The sequence below is a fragment of the Strix uralensis genome, chromosome 4 (assembly GCF_047716275.1).
Source record: "Strix uralensis isolate ZFMK-TIS-50842 chromosome 4, bStrUra1, whole genome shotgun sequence".
Taxonomy (NCBI): Eukaryota; Metazoa; Chordata; class Aves; order Strigiformes; family Strigidae; genus Strix; species Strix uralensis.
The window spans coordinates 92,668,399-92,680,846 of record NC_133975.1 but is presented as its reverse complement, the minus strand read 5'-3'; the positions used below and the strand labels follow the sequence as shown (position 1 = coordinate 92,680,846).

The 12,448-nt window shown below is 39.7% G+C and overlaps 1 protein-coding gene across 2 annotated transcripts in view; it reads left to right on the top strand.

Annotated features, from left to right (window-relative positions):
* Positions 1 to 12,448, top strand: part of TTBK2 (tau tubulin kinase 2) — a 108,603-nt gene that overhangs the window by 42,270 nt on the left and 53,885 nt on the right. The gene's annotated exons all lie outside the window — the stretch shown is intronic.

The window sequence follows — 12,448 nt, the reverse complement described above, 5'->3', positions numbered from 1 at the left end:
AAAGAGCAAGGGAGACCAACAGAGTGGCTGCTGCTGTTGGAAAGGTGAGCTAAACATTTTAAGTAGTTTTAAATTATATTTTTTTTATTTCTCAGTGTTCTTGTCATGTTTTGTATGTTTGGCTGCTTATAATGTTTTTCTAACTGGCCTGTAATTTCAAAAAGAAAACAATTCCCAAGATTCTGTAATTTCTATATATATACACACCAGTGGTAGTATTTTCAGAAAAAGTAGGTGATAACAACAGAAAATTTAATATTTCTGCTATTCTTTCTTTTGTAGAACTCAGCTCTTGCCTTTTGTTTTTCATTGCAGTGCCCTACAATGTAACTGAAGTAATTCTTCAATTTAATCTGTTTAGAGTTTTCTGACAGTGTAACCCATATTAGTAGAGTGGCAGTGAGGGGAAAAAAAAGACATTAGTTTTATTTGTACTTAATAGTCAGAAATGGCTCTTGTGTAGATAGCAACCATACTGTTGGCCTTGCTTACTAATACAATTTACTAATTTTTTCATTAAATGTGCTATGTGCTTCTCTTTAAGGCTATCCTTCTTCTAAACGTCATTAGATTTCTTCAGCAGATACTGCAAATAACCTGGAACAATGTAAAAAGCATGTTCTCCAAAAAAAATAGTACTCTGTTGATAAGAACCTGTTCTTTAGTTAAGGTTGATTATTAGATTTTTATCATAAGCCTAGTTTTCTATATACCTGAGTTCTGCAGAAAGAATCCCGTGCCACTAAGATTTTGCATATCATCCCTGAGTCCTTGAATTTCCATGATGTGTTCTAAAGGAATCAGAAGAGAAGTTTTGGAAATTATAGTATCAGGTTTTAGTCCTCTGGCAGCTTTGTATTTCCCCCAACATTAAGGATTTCCTGGTGGACATAAGTCTGTTTGTTCAACTCAAAAAAAAATGGAAGAGGCTTATATGGATATGGTTGAAAGCAGAAAAGTTTGACAGGACTGTATTTCCCTCTAGAAATCATTGGCCAGCACCACTGGCTAGCATATACATTCCAACAGATGGAGATAAAAAAATGAGTTAGCTTCAAGACTGGTAGAGAAGAAGGGTGTTGTGTAGTTCTTTGGCAAAATGCAATTTAGACTGTCAAGGGAGTTGCTACTAAAAGGCAATTACAGGAATAAATTATCATCGGTTTTCTAGTATGTCTTCTTGTTAATATAGGTGGTATTCACTTGACTGAAGTTCAAACAAGAAGTTGAGAAGAGGTCCTTATGGTGAGGAAGACTGCTTTATTTTGTGAAATCAGGTCAAGAAGCAAAGAGGAAATGAGAAATTTATCAAACCATTAAACTACCCAACATTAGACTCTTAGTCAATTCCAGTATGTTGTACCAAGATGGAGGAATGCAGAACAGTTCCATACAACTTCAGTGTGATAAGGTGTTCTTGTTCTGGATGTGTTTATAAAAAGAAGAATTATAAAACTTGGGAATCCATGGTTTATTCCACTTGACTGAAGTACGTGCTGGTGGCTACTGTTCATCCATTCAGACCCTTCTGCATTTCTGTTAAAGCCTGTGCTTAGTCTAGTCTGAATCTTTTGTTTTGTCTCTCCTCTCGGGCTTCCTTTCTATGTCCACCTCCTCATATTGCTTCACTTCCAGTTAGACTAATTTCTCTTCTCCTGGCAGTTTTGGTGCCCACTGGAATAGTACAATACGACTAAGTGAAATTTTCTTTGCTGTCAGTTTCCTTTCTTTGCACCATAATGAAACCTGAAAGCATTCTGAAGGAGTGAGAGAAAAGATCAACACTCCCACCCAACTTGGTGTCGTCTGCAAACTTACTGAGGGTGCACTCAATCCCCTCCTCTAGATCATCAATAAAGATGTTAAACAAGAGCGGCCCCAAAACCGAGCCCTGGGGGACACCACTCGTGACCGGCCTCCAACTGGATTTAACTCCGTTCACCACAACTCTTTGGGCCCGGCCATCCAGCCAGTTTTTTACCCAGTGAACCGTGTGCCCATCCAAGCCACGAGCAGCCAGTTTCGCCAGGAGAATGCTGCGGGCAATGGTGTCAAAGGCCTTACTGAAGTCAAGGTAGACAACATCCACAGCACTTCCCTCATCCAATAAGCAGGTCACCCTGTCGTAGAAGGAGATCAGGTTTGTCAAGCAGGACCTGCCTTTCACAAACCCATGCTGACTGGGCCTGATCATCTGGTTGTCCCGCATGTGTTGTGTGATGGTACTCAGGATGATCTGCTCCATCAGCTTCCTGGGCACCGACATCAAGCTGACAGGCCTGTAATTTCCTGGATCATCCTTCTGACCCTTCTTATATATGGGCATCACATTGGCCAATTTCCAATCTGTCGGGACCTCCCCGGTCAGCCAGGACTGCTGGTAAATGATGAAAAGTGGCTTGATGAGCACCCCAGCCAGCTCCTTCAGCACCCTCGGGTTTATCCCATCCGGTCCCATAGACTTGTGTGTGTCTATGTGATGCAGTAGATCACTGACTGTCTCCTCCTGGGTTGTGGGGGGGTTTCTCCCAGTCTCTGTCTTCTGGCTGAGGAGGCTGGATTCCCTCAGTACAACTAGTCTTGTTATTAAAGACTGAGGCAAAGAAGGCATTAAGCACCTCAGCCTTTTCCTCATCACTCATTGCCATGTTTCCTGCTGTGTCTAGCAGGTGATGGAGGCTCTCCCTGGTCTTTCTTTTGCTGTTGACCTATTTATAGAAACTTTTCTTGTTCTCCTTGACTGCTGAAGCCAGATTAATTTCCAGCTGGGCTTTAGACCTCCTGATTTCCGCCCTGCATAGCCTCACAGCCTCTTTGTAATCACTGTGAGTGGCTAGGCCCTTCTGCCAAAGGCCGTAAACTCTCCTTTTCTCTCTGAGTTGCAGCCAAAGCTCCCTGTTCAGCCAGGGTGGTCTTCTCTGCCGCCAGCTTCTCTTATAGCCCCTGGGGACCGCCTGCTCCTGAGCCATTAAGACTTCCTTCTTAAAGAGTGTCCAGCCTTCCTGGACCCCTATACCCTTCAGGCCCATCTCCCAGGGGATTCTGTCAAGCAGTTGCCTAAACAAGTCAAAGTCAGCCCTTTGGATGTCAGTTCTGCTGCCCCCCTCTCCTGGTCTCTCTAAGAATAGAGAACTCTATTATTTCATGATCGCTGTGCCCTAGTCTGCCTCCAACCACCACATCATCCACCAGTCCTTCTCTGTTCACAAAGAGAAGGTCCAGCAGGGCACCTTCTCTGGTTGGTTCACTCACCAGCTGTGTCAGGAAGTTATCTGCCACACATTCCAGGATTCAAACAGGGCTGTATTGAGTTTGTGTGAAATTTAGTTTTCAAAAGCTCAGGCATAGTCAGGTTTGGATAGCTAGTAGAATATTCCTTGACATCATCGTGGTACATTCTCAAATCCCTCCTCCTTGTCTGTCTTCATTCCAAGGCACATATAGGGGATATGTGGGGGATATAGGGGATATAGGCTTCCTACAAATTATTGTGGGGGTTAATAAATAAAACAAACATTTGTTTCAGCTGCATTCAAGAAAAATTTGAAATAATTTGTTGAATTAAAACCAAGCAGCTCCAAAACCAGTCATCTAACATGAAGAATTTCAGCTTAAATATGCAGAAGGTTTCAAGTGGCTGAATGCAGGATCTTACACAGAAAGTAGTGGCCAATGTTTAAGTATAGATTTTACTACAGGTGCCATATATGATATGTTGGCTGTGAAGTTCACAAACAGACAACAGTGCTAATGAGTCAAGAAATTTTGATGAAGTTCCAGCAATATTGCAATATAAAATGTTTACATTTTGAAGTAGAAATGAAGATTCATTCAGATTAGAGAACTTAAATTTGTTCATACTATCTGTAGTAATTAATTTTTTGTTTCACATTGTTATTGCAGTAGTTACCAAACATACCTGTTTTCATTACAGAAAATGCATTGATGACACAGACACTTCCCTAGCATGGACTTGGTTCTCCCTTATCTTTCTATGGTGTATACACCCATTCTGAACGTTAGTTTCTTCATGTGCACTTACCTGTCTATAGTACTCTTAAATCACAGCCTATGGAACTAAGTCTCCCACGCATCATATTAATTTAATTGCAGGGTTTTAATGTGTTAGCATAGACTCCTTTGGGCAAATTTTACAGTAGCATTGGATCTATTTGTGTTCACTGCAGTCTGTTTTCTCACCTTGCTGCCATGCTTTTCTACCTTTCTGAAATGGCTGCAGAATTAAGTTAAAAGCAGCTCTGTCTTCCATGATAAATTAAATTATTCTCTAGAGTAAATAGATGTTATTATAGCAAAAATTGCTCCCAGGATTTTTGTGCACTATAAGCAAACAAAGCCTGTGTTTAAGTAATGCTTATTTCAGTTCAGCTTGTGCAATCTATCTTTTTCTCCTTTGTGGGAGCACCTATTTCTTGAATTCTCATTTGATTGTTGTTTATTGCTAGAGAGAAGTTTTAAAATGAGACATTTGACACATTAACTAGAATAAGAATGTATTTTAATTTATGATTTACTCTGAAATAAAATAAGGTTTATCTCACTGTTTTGTTTCTTCTGCTGTTGTTTACCATAAGTAGTGTTTATTACAAAGTTCACAACAAATAAAGCTACTCTGGTTCAGTCTGCCTTGAAATGAATAGTGGCTCATATATTAGTAAGCTGAAATTATTTTCTTGTTAAAAAATACATATTAATTAAATTATCTGGGGATCATAATATAATCAAGCTTCCAAAGAAAATTGCATAGGTAGATTAGTCTACAGTTGAAAGAAGATGTTTAGCTTGTCTTTACTGAGAGATGTTAGCATCCAGAATTTTAAAATTTCTGTAATTATGCCATCAGAACTAATTTATGGCTTCTCCCACACCCGTGTGATAACAACATACTGTCTATTGACATCTTTTTTTCCTGTGCTGTTTTTTTGTCTCAACATTACTAGCTTTTGTCTTCTGGGACTCCCGTCAGCTTTCTCTCCTTTTCTCAGTTTTCTCCATTTTCCATTAATACAGGTCCTAAACCTGCATCCATGTAGTTTCTGCCTCTTTATCTTTGGTGACAGTCTTCCTTTATCTGACTTCCCTCTGGCTCCAGCTTCTCTCACAATTTAATTTCAAGTAATCTTTCTCCAGCCTATCCCTCTCTAGTTTTATGTTCCCTCCTTTTCCCCTTTATCTTCACATAGCCTCATTCATAAACCCATTTTTTTTATCTCTAGGCACATGATTCACATTCATGATGTCCCTGTTCCAATACTGTTTCCTTCTGTTCAAACTAAAACTGTGTCATCTGTCCCTAGTATCTTTGTGAATATCTTATGATGAACTCAAACTCAACATGGTCTTAGTCTCCTTTCTCCTGTGCCAACCACTCAGTGCTACTTCTGTTCCTAATCACTGCATGTGATACCATCTTCCTGTCACCACGGCATACTGGCAGTTTTGACTTGGTATGTCTACACATCCAGTCTCTGTATATATCCTGGCAGTGTTTTCTGTATAATACGCACATACATTCATATGTGTACGTATGGGGTTGGTTTTTTGTTTTTCATTCACAAATCTGAAGTTCTTGTGTAGGTTCACCATCCCCTGGCCTGACTGTTACAGTGTCTTTTTTTCTGGTTTGACAAATACAAGGTTTTTGTCTTGACAAGCACCAAAATTTAGGGTTCTACTACGGATACAATTTATGTGATTTGTTTTGATTATGTTGCCTTTCTAAAGCATCAAACAAGCTACTTCTTTTCATTTTTAAGGCTCTTGAGGATCTCTGCCCTCACAGCCTATTATCTTTCATTCACAGTAAAGAAAAGCAATAGCAGAGACGGTGACCTGCCTCCATTGTCTACTTCTGGATTTTTAAAGAAAGGAACTTCATTCTTTATTTCAGAGTGTTCGTTATGTTGGAAGGGAGATTTCTGTAACCACCAAAAACCTCACTGTTTTCTTTTAAACCTCTGTTTGGAAACAAAACTGGAAAAGTATCATTATTTTCTATAGGAGCTGAAAATAATCTTTGTTTGACCATTAAACCTTCAAATACAGTCTGTTATGACTAATTATTATTTAAGGTTTAAATGGAAGGTGTGCTTAACAACAAAAAGCAGAATTTAGTGCCAGTCTGTATAGAACTACACAAAGATGGAGATAATGCTGCATATGGAAGACATTATCTTCTAACACAAGAAACCATACATGAATGATAGGAAGTCTTATTTATGCACATGCATTGTAGATATTGCTGGCATCTTATTTTGAATTACTGAAGAAACTAGTTTCAACATTGCACTTTCGCTTTGTCTGTTATTAGTTGTTTCTTATAGACAGATTTGAAGGGAGGATTTTTTTGATGTCAGTTTATTTCCTTCCTGAGAAGTTATGGTGTCTCCTTAGACTTCTTACCCGGAAGAATGGTCAAGGCAGAGAGTGTAGAATGAGAAAGCCTTTCTTGAAGATCATCCCAACTAATTCCATGAAGGCTTCAAGCCATACTTCTGTATTAAACGATCCCCCAGAGTTTTTCTGTCATGCTTGTCAGATCCTAAGGCATCTCAGTGTCATTTTCAGAGATGTTGCTCATCTTCGTACTACCTATCTTAATGTCAGATTCCATCGTGTTTTAGCACCATTAAAACCATGCTACCAGGGAGTCCATTCAGCTGTAGCTGCTCCTATCTCAATACTGTTTTGAAAAATGCAGGTTTAATATTAAGAGCTTCTCAGAAAGTAATATTTAAAGAACAGGTAGAGGAGTCCCAAGTGAACAATTTGGTTGTTCAACACTTGTAGCACTTACTGTATTTTTCATTTCATTTTGGAGTGCCACATATGGACTGTGTGTTTACAGATTTGAGGAGCAAGCAGTTTTCAGCCCATTTCACTGGTTTTTCCCCAGTGGGATTTGCAGTAGAGTGATTTTTCACCCTTGGATTAGATTATCTAAAATGACCTTCATTTGGTTTGCAGGAGCCATATGACAGTATGACTGATTTTGAAAGTAAAAAAATAAGACTTGAAGGAGATGTATTGTAGTTCTATCCACCAAGAATATGATGGAATCTAAGAAATTGCTTCTGTAGGTATTAACATTGTCTTTATTCCCACTTTTTTGTATCCATCAAACCCCCCTTTTTCAAGAAAAGTGAACAGTCATAAAGCTTAAGCTTTTGAAGTCAGTAAGCAGCAGTTTTCATATGAACTATTGCTATAGAATGCACTGATTTTTACATATCTGAAGGACACAGATGATTCACATGAAGTATCTGTTTCTTCTCTTAATTATCAGTTAGGTTTTCCTCAACTCAGGGACCTAGCCAATGATGTATTGTTTGGGTCATGCACTCCATCTGACCCAAGCTTTCAATACAAAGGGTGGCACGGAGTTAAAGAACAGAGGAGTTCCACCAGTTTTTGGAATTGGGAGTAAATTTCTGAAAACATAGAAGCACATCTTCCTTAGAAGATGTTGACTGTGTAGGTAGTAATCTGTTGTAAAGTTGGTAAAAAGGGATAGAATTGATTATAAATGGGGGGGGAGGGGGGAAGTAAATGACTGGCCACGTGGTGATTGGCTACTGGCTGAGTTCAAACCACGACAGTCTTCTGGCACCCAGTGTGGGGCCTGAGGTTTGAGATAATGAGAGATCGGGACATAATGTCTATTGCTTGGCTCCTTAAGATTTTATCACCTCATTTGCTGTATGTATTCCCCATGCTGTTGCTCACCGTCCATGAGAGTTGGGTTAAGATTTTGTTTTTGCTGTACTGTGTAATGCTGATCTATGACACGATGCAGTCGTTGGTCCTGGGGCTATTTACAATTGTGTTTGAGAAATTCAGGAATTTCAAATATCCTTGGAATGTTGACATTAACATGGTTGTCTTACTGCTAGGAGCCAGTGTGTTCCTGCATGTGGTTCAGGTTTTGTTCAGGGTTAAGCAACTATTTAAGAGTATCAGCTGGAAATCTGCCCCAAGGTTGGAAAATTATGAGTGACTGGGGATGTGGAGTAGCATGGGCAAGTACCTAGAACAGTGAGCACCTCTGGTGTGTTGGAACTTCACTCCTGAACAGGTGCAGAATCCTGAAAAACTAGTAAAATATTTGGAAAAAGTATGTTGTCACCTGGGTAATTGCAGAGAGGCACAGCTCACTGCAACGTGCTGGGGCCTAGCCCACGCTTACCGAGTGATATTAAACACTGTTCAGCACCCTCAGAAGGAAGAGAAGGGCTCTGGATCTGGTAACAAAATAACAGACATTGCAACCACTCCAAAGTTCACAACAGAAGCTGCAGCCACTACAACCCCAACCACAGGCGCTGGAGCTGAACCAGAGAACCAACTCATGACGGTGTCGGTTGCTCCCATACATAAGAAGAAATACACAAGAAAATCCCCTCGCAGTGTACAGGGTGACAATGAACCAGGGCCATCACAAGAACAGGAGGAGGATGCAGAGCCAGTGGTAGTCACCTGATCCTTATCCCTGAGCGAGTTGCGAGACATGTGAAAAGATTTCAGCCGCCATCCAGGTGAGCAACTCGTTACCTGGCTGCTCCGGTTCTGGGATAGCGGGGCCAGTAGTGTGGAATTAGAGAGTAAGGAGGCCAGGTAGCTGGGATCCGCATCTAGGGAAGGGGGCATTGACAAAGCCATTGGAAAGAAGACACAAAATCTCAGTCTCTGGAGGCGACTCCTGTCAAGTGTGAGGGAGAGGTATCCCTTCAAGGAAGATTTTGTATGTCATCTATGTAAGTGGACCACTATGGAGAGAGGTATTCAATACTTGAGGGAGCTAGCCATGCGGGAGATGGTTTACTATGACCCAGATAATGCACAGCTACCCATAGATCCAGATGAAGTCCAATGCACCCGGCCCATGTGGTGGAAGTTTGTACGGAGCACACCATCATCATATGCCAATGCATTAGCACTAATGGACTGGAGAGATGAAGAGGGAGCAACAGTGGATGAATTGGCTCGCCGACTATGACAATACGAAGAAAGTCTCTCTTTCCCTCTCATTGCGGCTGTGGAGAAATTATCTCAAGAATTCCAGCAATTTAAAGAGGACATGTCCTACTCCCCACCTGCACGGACTAGGATCTCGGCTATTAGGAGCAGTTGTTTCTCTACTCGAGAGAACCGACATACACCACAGGGAAACCTGTGGCATCGCCTGCATGACCATGGAGAAGACATGAAGAAGTGGGATGTAAAACCTACCTACCTCCCAGAAGAGTGGGTATGTGAGTTGGAAGGCAGAACAACTACAAAATGGGGTTCTTTTTGGAGAAATGCTTCTCCGGTTTCCAGTAATCAAGTGCCCAAACAGAGCAGAAAAGTCGACTTTGCTCACGATCCTGTGGGAAGAACTTCTGATTTGTATTCACAAGAAGTGAGTGATCAAGATGAGACTGAAACCTGTGTACACCACACTAACCCATTTGTTGATAGCGGGTATTATGCCCAACATAGAGGGGCCCTGCCTCCAGCCAGGCAGAGAACAGGGACAGTCAAGTTTATTGGCCTGTGTGGATTCGATGGCCTGGCACATCTGACCCCCAGCAGTATAAGGCTTTAGTGGACACTGGTGCTCAATGCACCCTAATGCCTGAGCATAATGTAAATAACCCTAATGCCTGAAGCCTAATATAAATGGTATGGAATAAGGGGTGGAGACTGTCCTGGTCCCTGAGAGGGAGCACAGCTGGAGGGCCAGGCCTGGATCTGTCATTGGAGTATTCCATATCACGTGACGCCATGCTCAGTAGATAAGGGGATGCATGCTCTTTCATTGCTGTTTTCCAGTCGTCGTGGTGGGATTTTTGGTGCGGTCAGGATCGCTGCTGGGGGCAGGCTGCGTACCGGTCGCCGGGCAACTGCATGTATATTGCCCGTTTGGACTTATTATTGTTACTGTTGTTTTGTGACTATTGCTAAATTTTTTTTTTTATTCAACCTACAAATTTCTTTTTTTTATTGTCCCTCCCCTATTTCACTGATGGGGAGTGAAGAAATAAATGACTGGCCACATGGAGATTGGCTACCAGCCGAGTTCAAACCACAGCATGTTACAAATAGTTCTTTCAGAAAAATTACTGTAAAATAAAGTAATTTTTAACTGCTAAATTTGAAATTGAATAATTTTAGTGAAGTTGTCCTGTCTTGCAGCTGTCTGACTATGTATGTGAGGAGTAACTTCAAAAAGAGAGGGATATGTTCTTTGTATCTCAGTAATAAGATGTTTGTAAAATGTATGAACTTGTTGAAGAGAGTAGTGAAGGGCTGCAGTTCATTAAGTTGTATGATCTGAATTTATCTGGTTACAACTTAAAAGTCAGAAACAAAAACTTATTGCAGCTTGTAGGGTTGTGAAGGATGTAAGAAAGGAAGTAATGACCAATATGTATCATAGTGTTGCTTGGAAGGCTGTAGAATAATTCACACTTGTGTAAAAATGAGAGCTTTGGTAATGTTATTTTATATTTTCTTTTCAATTTACTTAACCTTGTTTTATTAACTGAAGAACTTGAAGTCTGACTTAAATATATCATGAAAAAACTTAAAACTTTGCAGGCGAGATCTTGAATACAAATGTTGTATTCTAAATGTAGGTAGTACTAGTGTTATGTACCTTAAAGTATAGGTGAAATTTACCTATTCTGCCACTTTATCTATATATTGTATATTCACTTTAAAAGTAATAGGAAAAAGTATAACTCTTGCAGATAAGGTCTTTTGAAATGTGTTCACTCTATTAACATATAGTTTACTATATACAGTGGGTAGTTTGATCTGTTTGGGGTTTTTTTTCTGTATGTGGATTCATGTGCATTGAAGATCTAGTACTATTTTATTAGAATTAATTTTTTCTGAATACCCAAGTGCAGTATCTAAAAAGTAAAATACCAGTCTGTTCTAAACCGTGAAAAACATATGTAAACAGATGGCATATGAACAAATTTTTCTGCAACTATGCTGCTGTTCTGTTGTTTGAACCCTGGCTCTTTATCCATTCTATTTTTGTTTGCTTGGAATGTATTTTGATCACATACACTTTTGGGAAACCTTGAGCAATGATATGTGTAGCTGGAAATAGGATGAAGAATATGGAAACTCAGGCAGTAGTGTGTGTGTGTATAGGCTTCTGAAACTAAATTTTACATGTTGGGGACAGTACTAGGATGCAGGTATTTGGAGTACAATTAAATTCTAGAATGGAATTTGATAAAAACCCACTAATTGGTGGGAGGAGCCTTGTCTGGTGACAGAAAAGGTCAGAAGAGAGAAAAATGTGTATAGGAGGGAGAACAAAAACTGCTGGGGATGATGTAGGCTGTTAAAAGAAGGAAGGAGGAAACAGGGACGGGAATAAATTGTAGAGAAAGCCAATAATTGAATTAATGGTGTAGATAAGAATTGATTACTGCAAAGCAGGGTAATTAGAATTTAATTGTGGGGAGACTCTGTCTAACCATCAGGAAAATACATTTATCAGGATGCAAATTCAGTATATTTATGAGATTCGTAGTCTACTGTTTATTGCTTTTTGAGAGTCAAAGGGTTATGTTACCTACCATTTTGTTTCTCATTGTCCTAGTGATGGCTGAAGTAAGTAGCACTAGCATCTATTTTTTTCTTGAGACAAAGAATAAATGATTCTTTTTGAATGTAAACCTAACTTCATACAGTCTTCAGTTTATATGTCTCTATTTACACGGTGATAATGGAAAGTGTAGGTGTCAGCTGTGGTACAGAAATAGAAAACCTTGAGGGACAAAATCCGAAGGACATTTGCATTCTTAACATCATCAGTACTACAGCTAGCTCTTGGGCAGTTGGCATCACTCCTGTTTTAAAATGAATGTTAACCACAACTGTTCTTTGAGGTACTATTAAATTTAATGTAAAGAAAGCAAAATAAAAGAAAAAAGAAGCCACTACTCTTCGCTCTTAAACAGATAACCTTTAAAAATTATTTTGAGGTCATAATTCTTTAAATATCCATAAATTCCACCATAATGTATTATCACAGGCCTGAGTTTTGTGGTCTTTTATTTATGTGGACTTCAGGTTACAAATAACTGAATTGTATTTGTTTTACAAAGATAGTATAACATGTATGCAAGCTGAGCTGACAAAGCTAGGGAAAAACACAATTGAAAAACTACCTGTAAGAAGGTGGCGTTTAGATAAAACCTTTTTATCTAAAACATCTGTGTTTTTCTGCTCAGTGTACAGGTCTCACTGACTGGCAGCCTAAAGAATTAGTCAATTTAACAACCAGTTCCCTGCATCTGGTGATTTGGACTCAGCAAAGATGAATGGAGGAGAAAACTCCTTTTTGCCCAATTTGGCCCTTAGTTTGGAATGTAGGCTTCCTTTTTGAGAGTATCCTAACTAGTGGGTTAAAAGGTATTCT